Source organism: Lethenteron reissneri, chromosome 25 (assembly GCF_015708825.2).
Source record: "Lethenteron reissneri isolate LAM-NWPU_2019-01 chromosome 25, ASM1570882v1, whole genome shotgun sequence".
Lineage (NCBI taxonomy): Eukaryota > Metazoa > Chordata > Hyperoartia > Petromyzontiformes > Petromyzontidae > Lethenteron > Lethenteron reissneri.
In genome coordinates, this window is record NC_083803.1 from 8,768,043 (window position 1) to 8,774,230 (window position 6,188).

Here is a 6,188-nt window from a genome sequence, read left to right on the forward strand (position 1 = left end):
ATAGACACGGAGACACACAGACAGACACACAAGTATAGAGAGACTCACACAGAGACAAACAGAGAGAGACACACACATAGACACACAGACAGATACACAAGCAGAGAGAGACTCACACAGAGACACACAGAGAGAGACACACAAGCAGAGAGAGACTCACACAGAGACAAACAGAGAGAGACACACACATAGGCACACAGACAGATACACAAGCAGAGATAGACTCACACAGAGACACAGAGAGAGATACACAAGCAGAGAGAGACTCACACAGAGACACACAGAGAGAGAGACACACACATAGACACACAGACAGACACACACACAAGCAGAGAGAGACTCACACAGAGACACACAGAGAGAGACACACAAGCAGAGAGAGACTCACACAGAGACACACAGAGAGACACACATATAGACACACAGACAGACACACAAGCAGAGATAGACTCACACAGAGACACAGAGAGAGATACACAAGCAGAGAGAGACTCACACAGAGACAAACAGAGAGAGACACACACATAGACACACAGACAGACACACAAGCAGAGAGAGACTCACACAGAGACACAGAGAGAGATACACAAGCAGAGAGAGACTCACACAGAGACAAACAGAGAGAGACACACACATAGACACACAGACAGACACACAAGCAGAGAGAGACTCACACAGAAACACACACAGAGAGACACACAAGCAGAGAGAGACTCACACAGAGACACACAGAGAGACACACATATAGACACACAGACAGACACACAAGCAGAGATAGACTCATACAGAGACACAGAGAGAGATACACAAGCAGAGAGAGACTCACACAGAAACAAACAGAGAGAGACACACACACAGACACACAGACAGACACACAAGCAGAGAGAGACTCACACAGAGACACAGAGAGAGATACACAAGCAGAGAGAGACTCACACAGAGACAAACAGAGAGAGACACACACATAGACACACAGACAGACACACAAGCAGAGAGAGACTCACACAGAAACACACACAGAGAGACACACAAGCAGAGAGAGACTCACACAGAGACACACAGAGAGACACACACATAGACACACAGACAGACACACAAGCAGAGATAGACTCACACAGAGACACAGAGAGAGATACACAAGCAGAGAGAGACTCACACAGAAACACACACAGAGAGACACACACATAGACACACAGACAGACACACAAGCAGAGAGAGACTCACACAGAGACACACAGAGAGAGACACACACATAGACACACAGACAGACACACAAGCAGAGATAGACTCACACAGAGACACAGAGAGAGAGACACACAAGCAGAGAGAGACTCACACAGAGAGAGACACACACATAGACACACAGAGAGACACACAAGCAGAGAGAGACTCACACAGAGACAAACAAAGAGAGACACGCACATGGGCCGGTGTCTCCGTGTCTATGTTTTGTCTCTCTCTCTCAAATGTAGCAATCTTTGGAAGAACGTGATCAGCCAGGTAGGGTGTTGACTGTTTTGTTGGCCGACTCTCTGTGTTGTATTGCATTATATTTCCAAGTTTACTATGTTTGTTTTCTCATTAATTTGTACCTGATGATGGTTGCTTGCGTTGCAATCGAAACGTCGTATTCTATTATTATTTTATTTCTATCTACATTACTTTACCGAAAGAACCAAAGAGTGTATTCAGTGTGTATTAGTAGTTGAAATTATTATGAAACTCTCCACTCTGGAAAACTACAATTAATGAAAGCTTCAAATCTAGAATACAATTAATGATCATCATCGTCAGCAGCAGCCATGATTCACTGGTGGATGAAGGTTCCCATATTATATTTTCACTTTTTTTTTCGTGTGTTTTATTTACGATCGTTACATACCTCGTCGGTTACTTTGTGCAATATTCCTAAAGGACCCTGTACTCGTTCTTGACGATATATTAATGTTTTATCTATGTCTTCTTGTTGCTGCTGTGCTCACGGCACCGTGGATCTCCCATGTAAAATAGGCAGGAAGCTGGCTCAACGGGAGAATCCGTGTAATACATCAAAAAAACCCTCGACTAAACACTCAAAGCCGTCGCCATGTCACAATCCTGCAATGCAACAATCCATCGAGAACCTTCTCACAAGCTGAATTCACTACATCCCCTCGATGGAGGTCACCCTTGGACGCATTCTATCACTCAGTTGCCACCCCATTATCCTTCACCCCTTTGATTGACATGTCCACTTTTTTAACAGTTCGAATTATGTCAATATCCTGCACACGGTTTCAAATCCATGCGTTCATCTATCTGTATCTCAATGTAATTCCAAGCACGCATCTCTCCACGCATAAATGTTGGCCACATGTCAGTTTTCATTCAATTTTTTTCACGAATCTCCACGTTTCTGATTGATTGACTTCCACTTGTCAGCTTACTGAGCTCACCTAACTTCTTTAACCATATAAATTTGGAGCAATGAATTACTCCTTCAATAGAATTCCTAAGTGGTGTTACCGAATCCCTAAATTTCACATGACTGAAACTATACAAGGACCCCACTTACCTACTGCAATTATTAAAAAAGCTCGTGTTTACAAATTAATTTGTGGCTTTAATCCGAGTTCCTACTCATTGAAGTGATGTAGTGGTAAAACAGAATAAACACTGTTTTCTCAAATTTCAAACTGCGATTACTCAATATAACTTCAGGTCTTTTATCAATCTACAACTGGATGAAGTGCTACCTGGGTTTTGTTTGACCATATTTGGCCACGTTGGTCAGTTAATAAGGTTGGTATAGTGGGAGTCCTGGGGACTTGTTCAGAAATAACTCTGCTGATGTTTGCCACAGTTGTGAACCGAGCTCAGGTGGCCGGCTTCTTCGCAAAGTGCGCTACACGAACGCACCACTAAACCACTCCATTAAAATGCATTAAACGGTAGTTTAAAGTACAGAAGTCATAGACTTCTCGTACCCGCAGTCACCCACCGTAACCACTCCCATGTATAAAAAACATTGAGAGGTCTTCATTCAAAATTTGAGAAGAAAAGCTTTTACTGTGAACCTAGGTTAAAAGTTCATGCAATGTAATTACTGCTTTTAAGTTTAATCACGTAAGTGCATGGTGTCAAGGATACGCTGTATAACATATTAAACCTTTCTAAATTAAACAATTATGGTAACCTCTAACTTACACAACTAGTACTTGTCATTGTAAGCTAAGTATAAAAGTGCATGCAGCATGCCTCCTTAATTTTGGCACGTGTGCCATGAGAGACCAACCGGCTTTTGAGTGCACACTTTGTTTCAATTATAAAACCATGCTTTTTAAAGTAACCCATATTTAACATACAAATGCATACACATGTCTTATTACATATTGCTGTATTTGAATATACTGTGCATCCATTAGAAGCCTAGTACTTTAGTGCTAGAATACATTTTTGCAAAGATACTGTTATCATTTTGCATGCTGCATTTCCTATTCTGGCAGTGCAACGGTGATCCAGTGGTTAGTATTCTGCGCTACAAACTCGTCGTTCTACGTTTGATACCTAGCCACGACTAACATCGTTGGCGGATGATATCAGAATCGAACCCCTGCCCCCCCTCCCCTACCACTTACCGACACTGACCAGTGTGGTGAAGTATGGTCAAATAAGCTTCCATGACCTACGTGGAGTGGAGAGGCCCCTATCCATTTATGGATTGAAAATGAAATGGCTAGTATTATTTGTTATTTTATCTGCCGATTAAAGTTGAAAAACTACAATAGCTTTATCCAGTAATCTATAAACCACTGCAATATAGAAATACAGTATATGCTTGTAGCAAGTGTAAATGTCACTTGAAAATTCACCTGACATATTCACTCCCTCTAATTTAAGCCCAGTAGGATGTGGAGGCTCAGCCACCCTTCTAAATTCTTCAAGTCAAACAAAATGTGAATACACAGAATATGGCAGGTACAATTAAGTCATGGGTGTCACAGTCTTTGCTCATATACATAGGGGGTGACTGTGAGAGCTGCAAGAAGAATTCACGACAGACAAATGCAGATCATATTGTTACTCATCCTGTTTAGCATTTAGCATTCATTAAAAGTGTGTTCAACATTGACTTTGTCGTGCCTGAACGTGAGTTTTGTATTGCCCCGAATTGAAACAGGGTCATGCTGCAGAGCTGCAGGTGCGTATAATTACTTGAAATGCCAGTTGTGGTGAAGTGCCATGTGGGTGGAATAGCAGTGTAGGGCACTAGTTTTCCCAACAGAGGATCCTCACCTTGTTGTCTTGTCCACTTTAAATCGTTAAGAGACCTACCCTTAGGAATAGATGACATTCGCCAATATATTCGATATCCATTTTTCTGAAATATTATACCAGAAGATATCTGTCGTGACTCATGTTAATATTGTATTTGATGGTGATTGTTTCGATAAATATTTCCGTTGTCAAGTATGGATAACAGTTTGTAGTCGTGTAATTGCTGTGTCAGGTCAGCCACGTTATTTAAACCCATCTCTGAAGCAGCAGTTGGGTAGACAATTAAACTTTTGTCATTTGAAACAACTTTTCAAACTCTTTCATTTTCTTTCCCCATTTGGCTTTTTTTTAATATAGCAAAGTTTATTCGACAAAATGCCATGGGAATCTGCTTTATGGCAGCAAGATCGTGTGGTATAAATGATAGATATATACCCATAATTTCAATACAAACCAATTAAAGTTTGGAAAGGTAAAGTATATATCTATGTCTCTTTGCTGTGACTCTGTGGCCATATTTTCATATTTTTTTGTTTTTATGTTTTATAAAAGATACAAGTTCAGACGTGCAATTGCTTCATCACTCTACTCAGCTGTCAGAGTTACCTCCACTAGAGGGAGCTAGGAAGCCCCTCTAGAGCGTATTTGGCCTACTCTTTCACGCTGGCCAGACGTCTTGGATGAGGAGTACTCACACTTTACTGCACCACACACAACCTGCCCCGATGCACTGTGGTATGCCCGCAACTCCGATTCGCACGGTTGGCTACGTATGGCGCAAAAGAAGTTCAACATACATTTAAAGTTCCTGCGTGGACAGAGGTGGAGAATGGGGGGGGGGGGGGTAGTTAAGTCACATGGTCAATGTTTCAACTGCCGTGCTGGGAGATTGAACCCGGCTTCATATACTCATTAATCGACGCTGTTCTACTTAAGACCCTAAACACTTTGCAGAGTGCACATTGCATTATGCTCGAGGCTATGGGAGCAAGTACGTGTGTTGCGTTTGTCTCCGAGTGCAAATTAAGTCGCTTTTGTATCAGGTCCACAAGCTATGTTAGAACAGCACACACGCCTCGCATAAAACGATGCAGCAGACTCACATCCTGCCTTACTGTTTGGGAATGTTGAACGCCTTACGAAGCAAAGCAGTTACTCCATTGTGTCGAGCGCGTATTATTCTCAGCAAGCCTCTCCATTGGCGTGTTCCCATGGGGCTCCGAATCAAGTTTCTTGACGTCAATTAAATTTCTGCGGGACAATTTTCAATGGGATCCTCGCTCGTTGAATGACATTTCCCGAGCCGTGCTCCTTGCTGTGATGTAGCTTAGCTGATGCCCAGGGAGTGTGTCGAACAGCATTACATCATGCAAGCAGCCGACCCATGCACAGGGCATCGATTATGTGGCTGGTCCATCATTCAGGTACTGCGGCAATAACAATAAAAACGATTCGTCATTGGATTTCACGTGCGCCGTGAGTCGGATAGCAAAAACAATGTCCTTCGTCAGTCGTAGTTTTACAGAAAGACGGTGCAAGCACTCAAGGATGTAAAGTTAAAGGTGCATCCCTGCAAATGCTCACACCACTGAGAGACAAAGGGCGACAGGGCTTCCACTCGAGGAAGCTCTCGAGGGCCCCTCTAGAACACGTTTGTCCTACTCTTACACACTGGCCTGATGTCGATTTAAAGCTTTCGTGACTGCAGGGATTCATCTTATTGGTTCTTTCGGTAAAGTCACGTAGAAGGGAAAAAATAAAATAATAAAAATAAAACATAATAAAATGATTCTCACGACGTTTCGGCCACAACGCAAGCAGCCGTCCTCAGGTGGAGAACAGATTTCAGACTCTGTCTTCTCGACAGACCTGTTCTCCACCTGAGGACGGCTGCTTGCGTTGTGGCCGAAACGTCGTGAGAATTATTTTAT